This window comes from Macaca thibetana, chromosome 3 (assembly GCF_024542745.1).
Source record: "Macaca thibetana thibetana isolate TM-01 chromosome 3, ASM2454274v1, whole genome shotgun sequence".
Taxonomy (NCBI): Eukaryota; Metazoa; Chordata; class Mammalia; order Primates; family Cercopithecidae; genus Macaca; species Macaca thibetana.
In genome coordinates, this window is record NC_065580.1 from 58,949,209 (window position 1) to 58,969,935 (window position 20,727).

General features: G+C 34.6%; 1 long non-coding RNA gene across 1 annotated transcript in view; it reads left to right on the forward strand.

Moving 5' to 3' along the window:
- The first annotated feature begins 14,300 nt into the window (after window positions 1-14,300).
- Window positions 14,301-20,727, forward strand: part of LOC126949892 (uncharacterized) — a 159,477-nt gene continuing 153,050 nt past the window's right edge. The window contains exon 1 of the long non-coding RNA XR_007723988.1: window positions 14,301-14,370. This is a non-coding gene — a long non-coding RNA (uncharacterized LOC126949892). The remainder of the gene's footprint in view (window positions 14,371-20,727) is intronic.

Consider the following 20,727-nt stretch of genomic DNA (forward strand, 5'->3'; position numbering starts at 1 on the left):
AGCTGAAACCTTACAGATCAAGAATAGTGGAATAATATATTGAAAAGACTGAAGGAAAAATACTGCCAATCAAGATTACTGTGCCCAGCAAAGTTGTCCTGGAGACATGAAAGAGAGATAAAGTCTTTCACAGATGAACATAAGCTGAGAACATTCATCACCACCAAATTTGTCTTACAAAAAATTGCTAAAAGTCCTTGAAGCTTGAAAGAAAAGGACACTAACGAGTAACACAAAAACAAATGAAAGTAAAACTCACTGGTAAAAGAAAGTACACAGTCAAATTCAGAATAGTACTGTAATGGTGGTGTGAAAACCACTTATATTTTTAGTATAAAGGTTAAAAGACAAAACTATTACAAATAATAGTAGCTATGATAATTTGTTAAGGATACATAAGGTAAAAGGATATAAATTGTGACCTCAAAAACACAAATGCTTGGCAGGGGTGTAAGTTAAAGTATAATGATTATTAGGTGATCATATTTAAATTATTAGCAGATTATAACTATAGGATATTTTATGTAAGCTTCCTGGTAACCACAAAAGAAAGTCTATAGAAGATGTAAAAAAGATAAAAAGTAATGAATCAAATATATCTGTAGATAAAATCGTCTATTTCAAAAGCAGACAACATGAATAGATGAAGGAACAAAGGTTCAACAAAGCAACCAGAAAACTAGAAAACAATTAATCAAATGGAAGCATTCAGTCCTTACCTATTAATAATTATTTTGAATACAAATGGGCTTACATTCTCCAATGAAAAGATTGATTGGCAGAATGTATTTTTAAAAAATAAATCCAACTATATATTGCCTAAAATATATTAATTATTAATACTTAGATAATACTTATATTGCCTAAAATAGGCAATACATAGCTGGATTTATTTTTAAAAATATTTTCTGCCACCCGATCTTTCTATTGGAGAATTTAAGTCCACTTATATTTGAGATAATTATTAATAGGTAAGGACTGAATAATTCCATTACATTGTTTTCTGGTTTTTACATATATGTTTTTACATATATATATATGTAACTGAGGTAACAAACGTCCATTTCCACCAGGGAACTCTAGAGAGGAAGACTTGGGTACACAACACTAACCCCATATATATATATATATATATGTGGGGTTATATATAAATATATATATACACACATATATTTATTTACTCATATATATAAATACTGCACAATAAATATATACATAAATACTCCACAATAAAACTGTTAGAACTTAGAAAACAAATTCAGTAAATTTCCATGATACAAAAATCAGCATACGAAAACCAGTAGTTTCTATATGGTAACAATGATCTATCTGAAAAATGAAATCAAGAAAACAATCCTATTTACAACAAATCTTTTTTTTTTTTTTTTTTTGAGACGGAGTCTGGCTCTGTCGCCCAGGCTGGAGTGCAGTGACGCGATCTCGGCTCACTGCAAGCTCCGCCTCCCGGGTTCACGCCATTCTCCTGCCTCAGCCTCCCTAGTAGCTGGGACTACAGGCGCCCACCACCGCGTCCGGCTAATTTTTTGTATTTTTAGTAGAGACGGGGTTTCACCATGTTCGCCAGGATGGTCTCGATCTCCTGACCTCGTGATCCGCCCGCCTCGGCCTCCCAAAGTGCTGGGATTACAAGCATGAGCCACCGCGCCCGGCCTACAACAAATCTTAAAAAAAAACTACTTAGGAATAAATTTAACCAAGAAGTTGATAGATCTGTACACTGAAGGAGGTAATAGAACTATACACTGAAAAGTATTAAAATATTAATGAAAGAATTTGATGACACAAACAAATGGGATATTTGTTCATGAATTGGAAGAATTAATATTGTTAAAATGTCCATACTATGCAAATCAGTTTTCAGATTCAGTGTAATCCTTATCACAAGTCCAATGAAATGTTTTCACAGAAATAGAAAAATATATTCTAAAAATAATGTGGAACCGCAAAAGACCCTGAATTCCCAAAGCAATCTCCAACAAAAAGAGTAAAGCCAGAGTCATCACACCATGGGATTTGAAACCTAGAGCAAGTCCATAGTAATCAAAATAGCATGGTACCAGCATAAAAACAGACAAATAGACCAACAGAACAGAATAGACAGCCCTTAAATAAATAAATATACACATTTATAGTTAACTGATTTTCCACAAAGATACCAAAAACACACAATGGGAAAGAGAGTCCCTTTAAGAAAATGGTACTCAGAAAACTGTATGTCCAGATGCAGAAGAATGAAATTATACCCTTATCTCATAGCATATACAAAAAAAATCTCAAAATGGATTAAAGACTTAAATGTAAGACATTAAATTATAAAACTACTAAAAGAAAACATAGAAAGAAATCTTCATGGCATTGGTCTGGGCAAAGGTTTTTTTGGATATGACTCCAAAACCTAGGCAACAGAGGCAAAAACAGACAAATAGGATCACAACAAATTTAAAAAGCTTATGGACAAAGGAAACAATAAACAGAGTAGAAAGATAACCTATGGAATGGCATAATATATTTGAAAAGCATACATCTAATGAATGTTATTATGCATAATACATAAGGTGCTCAAAACAATTCCATAGCAATAAACAAGTAAGCTGATTAAAAAATGGGCAAAAAACCTGAATAGACATTTCCTGAAGACATACAAATGGCCAACAAGCATATGAAAAAAATGCTCAACATCAGTAATTAAGGAAATGCAAAATAGCACAATTAAAGACACAATAAAATATCTCACACCTGTCAGAATGTTAAAAGAGGAAAGATAACCAGTGTTGGCGAGAATATGGAAAAGACTCACCCAGGAATTATAGTTAGCACTTGCCATCCTCTAGGCAAGAGCAGGTGATAACAAGGACTGTGGAATGCAGTGAAGAGATTCAAGATGTTTAGTAGGTAAAATCAATTAGAGTGTTTCTTAACCTTTAGAGACAGGGTCTGGCTCCGTTGCCTCGCTGGAGTGCAGTGGATAATAATGGCTCACTGTACCTTGAACTCCTGGCTTAAGCAATCCTTTCACTTCAGCTTTCCAAACTGCTGGGATTACAGATGTGAACCATCACACCTAGCCAGGTTTTTCCTTTTCTGTTTGAGAAGGGAATTACCTAGAAGAGAGGTAAAAGCTATTTGCATTTGCTTTGTTTCCAGCTTTCCCAGAGAGGTAAATGTTACGCAAAAAGTCTGAGGGACAAAATTGGTCAATTCAGAGTTAGACAAGAACCAATTAAATTATTTAGTTGGATAACTAGAGATATATTTTGAGGACTGGATATATAGTAGTTGAGCTGAAATGAGTGATCTGGTCTGGTCTTTTAATTTCAGAGTGGACACCATTGATCCTTGCAGATTGTCAGGTTCCAGGGTTCAGTTGCCTGACGTATAACTGTCACTAAATAAGTGTTTCTTGAATGTGCTTTGTTATGACCCCCTATCTTCTCATGATGAGGTGGTAGCTAAGACTGACAATCCAGGCAAATAGACCTTCAGCAGTATTCAATTTGTGCACCTATAATGTTTTCCCCCATTTTCACACTGATCCTTGCCTTAATTAATGATTGCAAGGCCTGCGTGTGGCCCATGCACAAGCATCCTTGAGTCCAAACATGGGTTAGTGAATTCATATGGTTATTTCTCATTATTAAAGTCATAAGCAAATTTAACAAATCACTTTGAACCTAAAAGGTAAAACGTTCAGATGAATATGACTAAAATATAGTTATAAATTGTATTATATAAATAAGAGAACAAAATCCATTGCAATTAATTCTATCAGTAAAATTGGATCAATACAAAGTTTTCATACAATGCTTTCATGGCTTTTATCTTGGTGACACACTTACATCTAGGATTTTGGAAAGAAAAGCCTGTTTAGACTTGACTTTTCCATCCTTCTGAATTTTTTTATGCCAGTCACAGCCACAGTTCCTTTCTTTTGCATGTGGCAATAATAAAATATGACATCTTAAATATTCAGAAAAACCTACAAAGTTTCAAACTTTCAAAGCTGTCTAGAGCACCTGTACATCACAGTGATATGAAAATCATCCCTCCTCAACTGTAATTGTATTTTAATGTAAAATAATATCAGTGACTTAAATATGCCTAAATTTAGGAACTAATAAACCAACATTATTTTAAAGTGTCTATCATGCTGCACCTTCTACAATTCTAGAAGTGTTGAGAAATTAAATCCTTACCCTCAATAAACTGACACTATGGCTGAGAAAGCAAAGTGAATTAAGAGAGAAACATTCATGACAACGTATGTGCTATTAGCCAGGGAAATTGAGTAGCTTTGTATTTACTGAATAGGGAAAAGATTGAATGGGGATGTTTGGCTTGTTTTCTTTTGACTGAAATAAGGAGTAAGTTAGATAAGTGAAAGAGGGCAGAATTCTCCTCTTTGAGTGTTTTTACCATAAGTATGTTGGAGCCACAATGAAGAGCATTCTGTATTGGATAGGTGGTTCATAACAAGTCTGCTAAGAGATTGGTTACAACAGTACTCTTAGAAACTGTGTTGGTCCATTTTGCATTGCTCTAAAAAATGCCTGAGATTGGGTAATTTATGAAGAAAAGAGGCTTACTTGGCTCATGGTTTTGCAAGTTGTACAGCAAGCATGGCACCACCATCTGCTCAGTTTCTGGTGAGGGTCTCAGGAAGCTTACAATTATGGTGGGAGGTGGGAGGTGGAAGGTAAAGGGGACAGCCCACATATCACATGGAGAGAGGAGGAGCAAGAGAGAGAAGGAAGAAGTCCCAGACTGTTTTAACCAACCAGATCTCTCAATGAACTGAGCAAGAAATCACTCATCACCAAAGGGATGGCGCTAAGCCATTCATGAGGGATCCAATCCCATGATAGAATGCCTCCCACTATGGTCTACCTCCAACATTAGGGATCACATTTCATCATGAGATAGAGATGGAACACACATCCAAACCATATCAGAGACAATTAATAACATTGTATTAAGTGAATAAACTATAAAATGTGACAGTAATTTATATTTTTGTCACATTTTGATACTAGTTACTTTTACTTACCTATAGAGTCATTTTGTAATTAAGGACAGATATGTGAAAAGCACTCTGCTAAGTGTTGTGGTAAAAAGAAAGTGATAAAAAATAATTCCTATCCTCAAATCATTCCCTTCCAGTATCATTTTCTTATTTGGGACCGTCATTTTTCATTTGGACTTGCAAACCGAACTCCCTAATCTCTCTCCCCATTCAATAAATCATCCACAGGCTGTCAAGGACAGTTTTCTTAAGTACAAATCTAATCAAGTTACTGTTCTGCTTAAAATTCTTCAATGAATTTGTGGTGTATGTTGCATAAAGTCTTGGTTCTTTAATATGACATAGACATTTCTTAACAGTTTGTTTATATTGAAGCTGCACAAGACTATTTAATGTTTCCCAAGTCTACCTTGTTCTTTCATGGCTCTGGTTCAAGGATAGTGCCTTCAGCATATTTTCACTGTTATATACCATTTTGATAATGGAAAGAACACACATCAAAGGAACATTCTCTCTACACATATGCCATTTTATTAATTAGTGGTCAGAGCACTATGGGACACTGTAGAAAAATATAGTTATGTATGCTACATTGTTCTGGTATAGTTTTGCTAATAGCTGGGTAACTACATAAAATGGAAGTAGACAAATGGGAATACTTCCCACTAATTTTTAAGGATTGGGGCTTCACAATAGTTCAACTAAGTAAAAATTTAAAGAGGATTAAGTACGATTTTTATACAGCAAGAAAGAGGCAGTTTTTTGCTTTTCTCAGATAGTGTCATTGTAGTTGTCTGCAGCTTAAATTTGGAAGTAAGGCAATCACTGTGTGTTCCTAATCTTCTGGTTTCCTGCCCCCCTCCCCCAGTTGCCAGTATTTCTCAAATACATAATCCTATCCCCTAGCTAAACATCAGTCTTTTCGATTTTATTTGTGAGTCTCTGGGAACCAGTACCTTGGCTTTATGATCCCGTGTTTTTGACATAGAAGCTTCAGGTGAGGAGAGAGGTTTATAGAGCAGGAGATAGTTTGAGGGTATAAAGATAAAGATGTGAAGAAAGAAATGGTAGATATGAGGAAGTATTTGATTAAAAAAACATTCACACATGAACTGTCAAGGGGGCTATGACATGTTTATCTGTAAATGGCTTAGAGGCATCTCTTGAGAGTTCTTTTTTTCTTAATAATCTTTACTTCCTTTGACAAAAGTCCCATTATTACATTATGAAGTGCTGGTACTCCATCATATAAATGAGGAACAGACAAAGTGGAAGGAAAATTTTTAGTGAATGACTCAGTATTCCATCAATCTATTAATATAGTGTCTACTACCTGAATAGATAGCAATGTCAAACCTGACCTTGTTGTCACAAGTTTGTTATGGTGCCAGCCACTTTGTAAATCATGAGCACAGAGTCATCAAATGAAGGCTTATGTTCTCTGGCTGAAGAGTTGTGTAGTCATACTATTTATCATAAAGATCCATTTATTATTTCACTTTCAAAAATAAAATATAATCTGAAAATTTGATTTTTCTTTTCATGTAGTCTATCTTAAAAGAAAAATACCTGAAATAATAGAGATTTCTCAATTATTAAGAATTTATGTGAAATTATTAATCTGACACATTTTACCCATATACATTTGATTTAATTTGCATTTATATTTTAATTCAGTGAAGAGAATGGTTTGCATACACAATACCCGTCTCCATTAAATGAGTCTTTTATTAAATACTGTGTAAAACAATCCTTAATTAATGCTTACTATGTGCTGCACTGTGCAAAAAAGAACTGTAATTATTGCGCTCCATTTTACAATTTAAGTAGGAACAGATTTCCATTTCAAATACTCAGCTTTCACACACAGGTGAATAGATGGCATACAGCAGATTTTACTGCTCATCAAAACTTGATAATCTTGTCAGCTGTGAGATCTTTTTGTATTGACATTTTGTTTCTGCAAAACGTTTTTCTGAATGGGAGTGAATTTCTATTTCCTGTTTGGGGGTTACTCACTACTTATGGTGGTAGGGAGCTCAAAATTGACAATAAGAATTCTACTACATAAATCAGATGATAATATAAATATCGTGTTTAATGTTCTGAATGTTTGCAATCAAAATTTTACATAATCTTTAACTGAATAGCTGTAGAGGGAAGCAGGAAAACTCAATTATGTGTGTAACAGAGTATAAAATGGAGCTATATATTGGAAGGATTGCTAGATGGGTTACGAAAATCAAGTCTTGCTATTTTCTACAGGAGCAGGAATTTTAGCTAGGCGCATGGACATCAAGTTGAAGATTACTTTCTTGGACACTCTCATAGTTAGATGTGACCATGTGATTAGTTTCTGGCCAATCAGATGTGAAAGGAAGCAATATACGCTATTTCAGAGTTATGTAGTTTAAGAGAAAAGGGGCAGGTTCTTCCTGTTCTTTCCCTATTGTAATTTTGTTGGAATATGGATTTAATGGTGTGAGTTAGAACAGCCATGTCAGACATGAGATAAGACCTGCATGAGGAAGCTGGCAAAGCCATAAACTGGCAGGGCCCTGGATTACTTGATGTCATGAAACAGATTGCCTCCACTTGGAAAGAGTTATATATTTACCTTTTGCCTGAGCCACTGCTATTTTTTCATTTTATGTAACAGTCACACCACACCCTAAATAATACAACATCTAAATCATTTCAAGAAAATATCCAAATCTTAGTGAAAGAAAGATTTTTTGGGACCTAATTAGCCAAAGGAACTGTCTGACTTGAACATATTAATAGTAGATCAACACCATCCAACAGAACATTCTGAGATGATATAAATGTTTTCCATTATCCAATTCAGTAGCTATTAGGCACATATAGATATTGGGCATGTATATATGAAAAGTTATGTTGGACTCTGCTATTGAGTTTTCCAAATTGTGCAAATTTGCCTCCCCATTTGCAGTTTACAGAATTTCCATTGTTCCTCCTGCACTCCAATTCTTAGTTAGTACTTTTAATTTTAGCCACTTTGGTAAGTGTGTTGTTTTATTTTAGTTTTAGCTTGTGAATTTCCCTTATCACTAATGGTCTCAGCATATTTTCTTATGTTTAAGTGGCTGTTTAGGTGTCTTTTTTAAAATTGCTTGTTAACACGTCTTGTTCATTTTTCTATTGTTTTTCTTTTTCTCATTCCTTTATAGAATTAAAAAATGAATTCTGAATATAATTCCTTTTGTCATTTATATGTGTTACAAATTTAGTGTTCTAGTCCAGGACTTTTCTGTTTGGTCTCTTGGTGGTGTCTTAATAAACAGAAATTGTTAATTTTATTGTATTCTAACTTATAAATTTCCCCTTTATTCATGTGTCTTGCATTCTATTTAAGCAGACTGACCTTAACTTCGGCCCATAAATAAAGTCTCCTGTATTATCTTCTAGTAACTTTTGTTTGGTCTATCATAATTAGATTGAAATAATACAGATGTTACTTTTATGTATATGGTAAAAGATAGCATTCAAATATTGTTTTCTCATATGTGTATCTAGTTAACCCTAGCACCGGGTATTAAAAAGACTGCTTCTACAAATTTGCTCTGCAGTGCCATCTTGTTGAAACTCAAGAGTTCATAATATGCCTGAGTCTAGACTCTTTTCTATCACTGTCTATTTTTACTGAGTTTTGTCTTCATGCTCTATCGGTAATTAAGAGCAATACTAAAATCTCTCAGTATCTTTATAGACTTACCTGCTTTGTCTTATACTTTTGTTAATTCTTGGAATTCTCATATTTCCTATATATGTCTACCTTATATTATTATCTCTTGTAATTGTTTCTTCCCTACAGCTACCCTATCATAGGCCAGCTTTTAAAAAGTTAGATGTGTATGTCGTATGTTCAGTTACTAATGTGTTAGATGTATTTTCTAACATTTACAATTTCAGTTTTGTTATTGTTGATAACTTAAAATCCTTTTTTCATATTATTATAACCTTTAGCCCACTTACATTTAATAAATAAATAACATTTAATTTATAACTACCACATTACAAAGGGCTATTTGACTCATCTGCCTGTGATCCTTTACTTTCTATTTTCTTGACTTATTTTTATTTAAGTGTTTTAAAAATTGTTGTAATTACCTTAATTAATTTGAAAGTTATGCATTCTTTTCCTATTCATTATTTACCATAGTGATTACTGCATGTCTTCTTAATTCATCAAATATAATGCTAAATTGTGATTTTGATATGTGTCCAGACCTTACATCATTTCAATTCTATCTTCTCTTCTTCTAACTTACATGCCATTGTTGTCACAAATGCTAATTTTCTCTTTTAAATATCCAAATCATTTTTTGCAGTAAACAGCCACTATTCTTTTAGATTTTTCCAACATATTTATCCTTTTCTTTAGTATTTAATTCCTTTTTCCTCTGAGATTTGATGTGGAATCGTTTTTCTTCTGATTCTAGAATACAGATTAGTCTATGTCTCTTTGTTTATATATATATAAACATATAAGTATAAATATATATATATATAAAAATATATAGTACACACACATATAACTTTTAAATCTTACATCAAGTCCAGGCACCATCTAGACACTAGAAATACAACAGTGAATAAAACAAACAAAATTGCCATCTACATAAAGTTTACATTCTAATTAAGGGACACATACACATAAGTCAAATATAAAGTATATTTTATGAAATATATCAGATAAGGCAGTAGGGAATATTCATGAGGAGGGGTTGGGTGTTCTGATCTATAGACTTTGAAAGCATAACATAGCCTAAGCATATTAAATACAAGGAAATCCATAGTAGATATGTCATTGTGAAACCAGATTATCAATGACAAATCTAATAAATCTTCGTTAAGAAGATTTTAAGAAATGTACTTCAGGAATCAAGAAACACAAAAAACAACGGTAAACAAAGAAATATGTAAGCATTTAAGTTAAATATAAATAAGAGTGGTCTATCAAAAACAACTTTAAAAATCTACTTTGTGGAGTTAGAAAGGCCAACCCTGAAAAACAGTATTTATATATTAAGGCAGTGGTGATGACTTAAAATCTTATAAGACTATGACACTCTTATTTGGAAGAAGATATAAAATATTAATCTTGCACGTTGTAAAATTCCATAGGAAATTACGAAGTGTAAACAAAATGATAGAAAATAGAATTTGTAACATTAAAACATGTGGTTTGAAAATATGTAATAATGTAACAAAGAAACAATTTATAATCAAGAATAAGAGAAAAAAGAAGGGCAGAATTATAGAAAGTAGAAAGCTAAAAAATTCATGATACTATTTTAAATTTACAAGCAGCAAACAAAAATTATATCAATTACAGGTTTGGGAGAAGACAATGAATTAAATTTGGGGGGCAGGAATATACAGACAATTACAACAATATGGGTAATATTCTATTTCTTATATTTGATTGTGATTGATTGGAGGTTATTTTGTTATTTTGCCATATTTCCATATTTATACACCAAAATATAATATTTTAGAAATTTTAAAATTATAGAAGTGGCAATGTCTATGATTCAAATTAGAAAAAAATACAACTTGTATGTTTTCTCGTTTTTTCCTCCTCACGTGTATTTAACATGAAAATTCCACTCACTGACATTTTAACTTGCTGTACCTGTATTCACATTTTTTGAAGGTACAGATCATTTCCTTGTACTTTCTTTCTTATTTTGTCTGGTTCTGCCTGAAATGAACAGCCGGCATTTAAATCGATGGCAAATGTGCTTCACTCTACAAAGGCAAAAGCTATCAGTCTTCATGATATCCAATAGCTTCTACTGTCCTGTCTTCTGTGTTTTCCAAGTGGACATCAGTTAACCAAGACACAGATATACAGTAAAGTTATTGATAATATTTGTCATCAACTCAATTTATAATTTCAAATAAACTGAGTATATCTTAAAAACTAAGCATCAATTTAAATAAATCAGATTTGCCTGTGAGCATATAAAATAAAGCAAATATTCACACATTAAATTCTGCACTACTGAGCCATTACAATGCTGTCTGGATGTACTATTCTTCTAAATTGAACAACTCAGCTCATACTCTTTAGTCCACCAAATTCGTTGTTAAAGATATTTTATTTTTAGTTCAAAAACCTGGAAATGGAAGCATATTTTTGCCTAAGGAAAATTTAATATTTAAACATATTCAGCTTGAGTAAAATCCACATGCAACTGAGAGTTTACTCTTTAAAAAGTCATAGGTTTCCACGTAGAATTTTGGTAAGATGCCGTGGTTAGCAAACTTTTTTTTTTTTTTTTTTTTAGATGGAGTCTTACTCTGTCACCCAGCTGGAGTGCAGTGGCGTGATCTCGGCTCACTGCAACATCTGTTTCCTGGGTTGAAGCGATTCTCCTGCCTCAGCCTTCCAAGTAGCTGGGATCACAGGCACGCATACCCATGCCCAGCTAATTTTTGTGTTTTTAGTAGAGATGGGGTTTTGCCATGTTGGGCAGGCTGGTCTCAAACTCCTGACCTCAGGTGATCCAACCACCTCGTCCTCCCAAAGTGCTGGGATTACAGGCGTGAGTCACCATGCCCAACCAGAAAACTTTTCTTACATATGAAAAAACTACCGATTCACTTCTGGGCTTTCAGTGACAAGGAACACTGAACAGTTTAAGATGGTTTAATAAAGGTTCAAAACCAGATGCAAATATGATGAATTCACTCAGTGAGCTTTTTAGAAATATGCCAGATCTTAACTCCAATAGGACACCAAGTTTGAATTAATTATTTTAGCTTGAATAAAGTTATTATGCAAAGATAAGTATCACAGTAGCTTGAAAGATTGCTCCTTATAATTATTTCTGTATATCGGGTTCCTTTTTATTATAATGAAATATTTTAAGCACACTAAAAGTGGAATACTATATGGATTCCCAAGTGCTTATCCTTTAGTTTAAGCAATACAACCTTATAAAATAACTAAAACCTCCTTTATAATATTTCTCAATTCCACACTCTCTCCTTTACTCCCTAGAGGTGTAAATCCCAGATTTCATGGTTATCATTCTAGTGCATATCAAATATTTTCATTAAATATGTTTACACCTCAAAATAATTTCATTTTGTATGTTATTAAATTTTATATGAAAGTGTGATTCTGTGTCGAATTTTTATCCCAATGTATTTTTAAGATTTATTTAGTTGATAAAATTTTCTCTAGTTCATTTATTTTCATTATACATTCATTATTTACTTGAGAGTTATTTTATATTTTCTCAATGTTACAAAAAATAAACAATAAACATGCTTGCACATGTCTTCTTAATATTTAAAAATTGCAACAGAATGGAATGGAATAAGAGAGAAAAGACAATGTCTGAATGTATCACACATAGTAAGGGTATTGCTTCACGGATCTTTTTTTTCCTTAAAAAAAAAGTATGTTTGTATGAGATTGTACTATAAAAATTATTATTTTTTTTTTACTGGGAATGGTGGTTAATTTTTTTAAGTACTGCTTTAAAATATGTAACTAGAAATTGAATTCCTTGATAGTAGGGTACAGCCATCTTAAAAGGATATTTCCACTTTCCTGTCTAGAATGTTGGTGCCAACTAAATCTCAAAAGCAGTGAGGGTGAATTCTTGCTTCTGTATAGCTTCACCAATGCTTCTGAGACACTGATTGTTTCTCACAGTTTTAACTTGCATTGCCCTCACTGGCAATGAAGTAGATTATCTGTTTTTCTTATTGGTCATTTTATTTCCCTTTTCAGTGAACTCCCTATTTATAGTCTCTGCCACTATCTCCTATTTTCTTAACTATTTGCTGTCTGTCTGATTTTTGTATTGTGAGAGACCTTTATCATCTCAGATCTGTGTCCCTTTGATGGCCACCTTGTTCAAACCTTTTTTTTTATATAGTCTGTGGTTTGCCTTTTAAATCATTTTGTGATACACAGAGATTTATTTTTCAGTGTGCTTGAATAGAGTGTTACCATTTTGATTTTTATTTTTAAAATACATTATTAAAAATTATTGATTATCTTGCAGTCATGAAGTTACTATTTTCTGTTTTGTTCCAAAGTATTTTAATTGCTCACATTTAGTATTTTAATGCCAATAACATTTATTGTTAGTATAAAATGGAAATCAAATTTATTTTTTATCTTTGAATGAAAGTTTATCTTAGAACCATTTATTAGATAGGTCATTTTCCCCAATTACATTATCCCTAAAATAGAATTATATTATGAAAAATAATTACGAAAATTGCTGCATCATTAATTGCAGTCTTCTGACCTTGCTCTTGGATAATTCTTTGCTATTTTTTGAATGGTTGCTTTTTCATATAATTTTAAGAATTGGCTTGTCTATGTAAAAAACTTCTTTGATTAATTTTATCTGAATTGCTTTGAATGTATAGATTTATTTTGATGTGATTAATGTCTTATATATAATAATTTTTATTGATATATAACAGTTATACATATATTTTGGAGTACAGGTGATATTTTGATAACTGGATATGTGTAATGATCAAATCAGTGTAATTGGAATATCCATCAACTCTACCATTTATCTTTTCTTTGTGTTGGGAACATTGCAATTGTTCTTTTCTAGCCATTTTGAAATATACAACAAATTATTACTAACCATAATTTCCCTACTTTACTCTTGAATGCTAGAATTTATTTTTTCTATCTAACTGTATATTTGTATGCCTTAACCAACTTCTCTTTATCCTCCTTCCCTTCCACTCTTCCCAAATTCTGGCATCCATCACCATACACTCAAGCTCCATTTGATCCACTTTCTTAGCTCACAGCTGAGTGAGAACATATGCTACTTACCTACCCATGCCTGGCTTCTTTTGCTTAACATGATGACCCCCAGTTTCATCCATGTTGCTGCAAGTGGCAGGATTCCTTTTTTTTTTTTTTTTTTTTTTTAACAGCTGAATCATATTCCGTTGTGTAATAAAATTTTTATTTGCGAGTAGTTTTGGATTTACTGAAAATTTCGAAGACAGTACAGATAATTCCATTTATTTGTGATATAGTTTGTCTGTGTCCCCTCCCAGATTTTTTCTTGAATTGTAACTCCCACAATTACCACGTGTTGCGGGAGGAAGGCAGTGGAAGGGAACTGGATTACGGGGCGAATCTTTCCTGCGCTGTTCTCGTGATGGTGAGTAAATCTCACGAGATCCGATGGTTTTAAAAGGAGGCGTTCCGCAGCAAGCGCTCTTTCTTTGCCTGCCGCCATCCACATAGGATCTCCGCTTTGCTTTCTACGATGATTGTGAGGCCTCCACAGCCAGGTGGAACTGTAAGTCCAATAAATCTCTCTATTTTGTAAATTACCAGTCTCGGGTATGTCTTTATCAGCAGCGTGAAAATGGAAGAATACAATTTAACACCCAGTTTCCCCTGTTATTAACAGTTTACATTAGTATGGTACATTTATCAAAAATAATGAACCAATATTGACACATTATCTACTGTAATTAATGTTTTGTTCAGATTGCCTTAGTTTTTGCCTAATCTCCTTTGTTTTTTATTCTAGCATCTCATTTAGGATTAGTATTCTATTTATTAGTCGTATCTCCTTAGTCTCTTCTTGGTATAACTTTTTCTCAGACTTTCCTTGTTGAAGTTTTGAGAGCTTTGAGGAGAATTGGTATTTGGTAGAATGAGTATTTTGTAAAATGTCTTTCATTTGAGATTTGTCGGATGTTTTACTCAGGCATAGACTAGAGGAGTGAGTTTTGGAGCAGAAGACCACAGAGCTAAAGCTAAGGCTAAAGCCATTCTTATTACATCATGCCAATACTCCGTATTATCAACCTGACTTATTTTTGACCTAATCTCCTCACTGAAGTAGTTTCTGTCAGATTTTTTTTTTTTTTTTCATGGCAGAGTTACTCCTCCTCCCGACCCACCTTGCATACTGCATTCTTTAAAAAGAAGTCGCTCTGTGCAGCCCAAATTAAGGAAAGGGTAGTAAGGACAGAAAATCTACTTAATTTATTTGACATTTTTCTGCGTTGAAGACTTTTCTGTTCTGCTTCATTCGTTTACTTATTCATTTATTTATGTCAGTATGGACTCATGGATATTCATTTTATATTTTTGATTATAATTAATCACTACTTTATCTTCTTGCTGAAATGCTTTTCAATTTTAGCCATTAGAAGCTTTTTTCCATTGGCTCTTTTTTTTTCTTTGACATACCCCATCATTCTGTGTGTGTGTGTGTGTGTGTGGTGTGGGAAGAAGGGTGATTACTTTCTTACTTTATGACACTACACAGTGCTGTAGGCTCCTCAAGTATATCACCTGCCCTAGTCCTAGAACCAGCTTTTTTCCCAAGGAGTCCTGGTTCTTTTCATTGGATAATGTGTTCGGTGTGCTTAGTGTAACTGAAGTCTTTGCTTCTCGGCCCTCCACTGGCAGAACAAGGAAATACCTGTATATATACTTACCTGTGTTACCTATCTATAAATATTTATCTATTTAGTCATCTGTATCTATATAAATGTAAGCCTGAGTTTCTGTTGATCCCTTCAATGCTAATCCATGCCACGTGGGTCATTCTAGCTGCTTCTCCTTTCTTATCTGTAAACTCCCATGACACCAATGAGAAACCTAGCTGTTATCATTAACCACCCATTATTTGTTTAATTACACTATATATGTATAGTATAGAATTATTAATTAGAATTATTAGAATTATTAAGTGAACCCCACGGGACGCAACTGTATCAACTAGTGTGCAGTGTTTATATAGTGCTACTTTTACCTTTTTTCTTAAAGACTTCACTCATTTTCAAAATTAAGTCAGTGCCTTTTCCCCCCATCCCCTTCAGTGAGGTTGTTTCATACATTTGTAATACATTTAAATTCTCTTGTAATAGTCTACATTCCATTTTAGGTTATCCCCATATCTGAAATGCTTGTTTAAAATGTCGCATGAATTGAAGTTCACTCTTTGTTATGGGAATGGGTTTTGACAAATGCAAAATGTCACTTAGCATTACGTTTCAGTATCGTAGATACCATAGCATTTCTGTCATTACAATACCGTACAGAAGTTTCACCACTTGAACAATTCTCCCATATTTCATCAATTCACACAGAAAACCACAAACATGTATAAACACATACACACACACACACACACACACACACATATCCCTGGTAAACACTGGTATCATTCCTTTTATCACGAATAGTATCCCATTGTAAAAATGTAAAACATTTTTTTTATATATTCTACTATTTAAAGGATATCTTGGCTGCTCCATTTTTTCATGATTATGAATAAAGCTTCTATAAAAACTCATATGCAGATTTTTGCATGGAGATGTTTTAAATCGGTTGGATAAATACCGAGGAGTGAAATTGCTGAATTGCATATTAATACTCTATTTAGTTTTGCAAGAAAGTGCTATACTCTCTTCCAAAGTGTCTGTACCATTTTGCATTCTCATCAGCAAAAATGAATGTTCCTCTTGCTATGCATCCTTACTAGCAATTGATATTGTCAGGTTTCTATGGATGTATGTCATTCTAATAGGTGTGTAGTGGTATCACATTGCCATTTTGATTTGTATTTCCCTAATTACAAATGATGTTGAGCACATTTTCATATGCTTATTTGTCTATTGTATATCTTCTTTGGTGAGGTATCTTTTATCTTTCAGATATTTTGCTTATTTTTCAGTTGGGTTGTTTTCTTACGGTTGAGTTTCAAGATCTTTTGTATATTTCGGATACACGACCTTTATAAAAAGATACGTGGTTTGCAAATGTTTTGCTCATAGTCTGATTTGACTTTTTATTCTTAAATAACTCATTTTAATTTTAAAATTCATTTTAAGGTATTAACAAGATAAATGTGATATCTGCTTTTTATGCTATTGACTATTGTGCTCTCCATTTTGGCAAAGTGATGTTATTATTGGCAATGCATGCTAATACAGGGACAGTTGCTGTAATTTTTAAGTATCTTCCAGGTCTCTGGAAGACCTTTAATCAACTTAGTCTAGTATAATAGTTGCTAGCATTGGAAAACCTTAATAACAACCATAAGTTCAAGCAATGTTTTCAGGACTTTTTTGTTTGTGCTAAGCACTTAGGATAGATCAGTGATCAAAATAACATGGATATCATTCTTATAAAGTAGCAATGGAATAGGGAAGAAAGATAGTGAATAAGCAGTCACAGTGTGAACTAATGCAGATGCTCAGAGAAGATGAGAGGCGGCTTTTATTTACCCCACACTATAGCTGTCAGCATCCAATGAAGTAAATAGAAACAAGAGGTAAAGAAAGATCTGAGAAGCAAAATGAAAAACTAAGTCCACCTAGAGCTTAGGAAGACCAAGAGGGATAAAAGGACAAGGGACGAAGTAGTGTTATTGGTTTATAGTCACCTGGGGAAAGCTTGATCTGTAATGGAACAGTTTGGTGGCAGCTGGAACTGTAGAAGAGATGCAGGTGCACACCAGTGATGTCACTAGAGGCAGGGAGAGAGAGGAGGAAGAAATACTCTAGCTTCTCTCTTCTTCCAGGCTCCAGTCTTCCGTGAGACATTTCTGCTAGTTGATCCCTGCCAAAGCCAGCAGACACAGTAGCTTAAGAGTGTATAGGGGTGAGCCTCCCTGAAATGCAAAGTGGAGCAGAAGCAGGGAGAATGAATGGGCCAAGGGTTTACCCCCATACTTAGTATTGTACAACTTAGATTTTAAAGAAGTGCAATGTTTAGTGATGACCAGTAGAAAAATACAATTCTATAAACTTACCATTCTAATTTTATCCCTCCTCCATTATTTTCTCCTACATTCCCAAACTCTACTGGCCAACTAAACTCTCTTCTAGCATAATGGCAAGAGAGAGAATGACCAGTGGTTATTTAACAGTTACTATTTGTCAGGCATTGGGTAAGATGCTTTATATGAACCAACACAGTTACTCTGTGGAGTAACCTTAGATCTGAGTGAGTTGGTTTAGTTACATGCCAAGGTTCCATAGATGGTACGTGAAAAAGTTGAGCACAAACTGAATGTGTCCTATTTCAGAACCCAGGCTTCACATGATACCTGCACACCCTATATGATTCAGGAAGCGTGAGATTTAACCATTACTTCAAAGTCATACAAAATATACTCAAATTCTAATAATGTCATTTAAAAACAGAGAGAGAGACCAGGCACGGTGGCTAATGCCTATAATCCCAGCACTTTGGGAGGCTGAGGCAGGAAGATCAGGAGATCGAGGTCAGGAGATGGAGACCATCCTGGCTAACACAGTGAAACCCCATCTCTACTGAAAATACAAAAAATTAGCCAGGTATGGTGGCACATGCCTGTAGTCCCAGCTACTGGGGAGGCTGAGGCAGGAAAATCGCTTGAATCCAGGAGCTGGAGGTTGCAGTGAGTCAAGATCATGCCACTGCACTCCAGCCTGGGCAACTAAGCGAGAATTGGTATCAAAAATGAAAGAAAGAAATAGAAAGTACAGTGTAGAGCATCTGATTAAAATAAGTACATTCAAAAATTCAAACAATATTTTTGGAAGTATTTACGTTACTGCAGCCAGGGCCATTTTTATTACCAGGTGCAGAGATCCTCATAGACTTGTTACGGACAGAAAATGTCCTTGAACCACAGACACCATGGGAGTGATACATTCTCTCTGTCTTTTTTTTCTGGAAATCATGGTTTCACTTTAATTGTATTCTGGTTTGTGTGTATCTTCTCAATTGGCTTCTCCTACTGCCTCATAATTCCTAGACCTTATAAATGTGCTGTGACATCTCTTCCTTCTTATTTTCTGGCAAACTCAGCACATGTTCCTGAGATAGATGTATTGTTATATCTTCACAGTTTTTCTAGGCCTTGGGTCCCTGGCCATCTAGAAATTGACTGCATATGTTTCCTTTGCCCATTTCTGATCCCATAATCTCTGGAAAGATTTAGGGAGAAGTTAGAGATATAAGAGCCTGTGATAGAAAATATTTCTGCTGCCTCTTCATCAGTCAGGGTAGAACAGAACCTATTAGAAGTAGGGCAGTTCTTGAGACAACTTTAAGTAATATACGTTCGGCTTTTGCCAAGAAATTATTCTGTTCCCTAAATGTAATGATATTTGAAACTGGAAGCCATTTCAAATATATACCATATTTTGTATTATTGTATTTCAAACATATACCATATCATTGTGTATACCATATTTTGTATTATTCCCAATGGTATTCTTCACTGGGAACATATTTCCCTGACACTTTCAGTATCTAGAGCTGTACTCCTTGCATCCCTTGGTTCACGGCCCCTTTCTCCATCTTCAGAGCCAGGAGCGTGGCATCTTCAAGTCTCTCTCCGCTTCTGTTACCACGTGGTCTGTTCTCCATTCTGTAGTTTAATCTGGCTTTGCTTCCCTCTTCTAAGGACACTTCTGATTGCATTTAGAGCCCTCCTGCATTATCCGGGATAATCTCACCATCTCAATATCCTTATGTTAATCAAATCTGGAAAGTTTTATTTTTTATTTTTTCGATAGAAGGTAACATTCACATGTCCAGGGATTAGGAGCTTGATATCCTTGGGGGCCATTATACAACCTGCAATGACTTTTATTTTTGTGGGGGAGATGGACAGAGCTTCACTCTTGTTGCCCAGGCTAGAGTGCAGGAGCGAGATCTGAGCTCTCTGAAACCTCCGCTTCCCAGGTTCAAGCGATTCTTCTGCCTCAGCCTCCCGAGTAGCTGGGATTATAGGCTTGCACCAACACTCCGGCTAATTTTGTATTTTTAGTAGAGATGGGGTTTCTCCATATTGGTCAGACTGGTCTTGAACTCCCAACCTCAGGTGATCTGCCCGCCTTAGCCTCCCAAAGTGCTGGGATTACAGGCATGAGCCAGCACGCCTGGCCCCTACCATGACTTTTGTGCCTCTGTGTGTGTGTGTGTGTGTGTGTGTGTGTGTGTGTGAGAGAGAGAGAGAGAGAGAGAGACTGTGGATTGTGAACTATATATTAAATGCAATGACAATAATACAAAATATGGTATATATTAAAAAGAGAAAGGCTGGGCATGGTGGCTCATGCCGTAATGCCACCACTTTGGGAGGCTGGGGCGGATGGATCACCTGAGGTCAGGAGTTTGAGACCAGCCTGGCCAACATGGTGAAACTACATCTCTACTAAAAGTACAAAAATTAGCCAGGCATACTGGCGCATGTCTGTAATCCCAGCTACTCGGGAGACTGAGGAAGAATCACTTGAACCTGAGAGTCGGAGGCTGCAGTGAGCTGAGATTGCACCACTTTACTCCATCCTGGGCACGAGACTCTGTCTCAAAAGTAAATAGAGAGAGAGAGAGAGAAAGAGAGAGAGAGAGAGCTACAGAGAAACATCTTTTTGGTTTTTGGAAAATATCAAAGGTTTGTTCTTTTCTTTCAAATTGGATTAAGACCTTATAAAAGTTTCATATTGAACAAAAATCCCTGATGTATAATTAAGGGCTTGTCTTAGTCCATTTCGTGTTACCATAACAGAATATCACAGACTGGGTAATTGAGAAAGAATACACACACACACACACACACACACACACACACACACACACATATATATTACAGTGTTAGAGGCTACAGTTTTAGAGGCTAGTCAGGGAGCTGGCATCT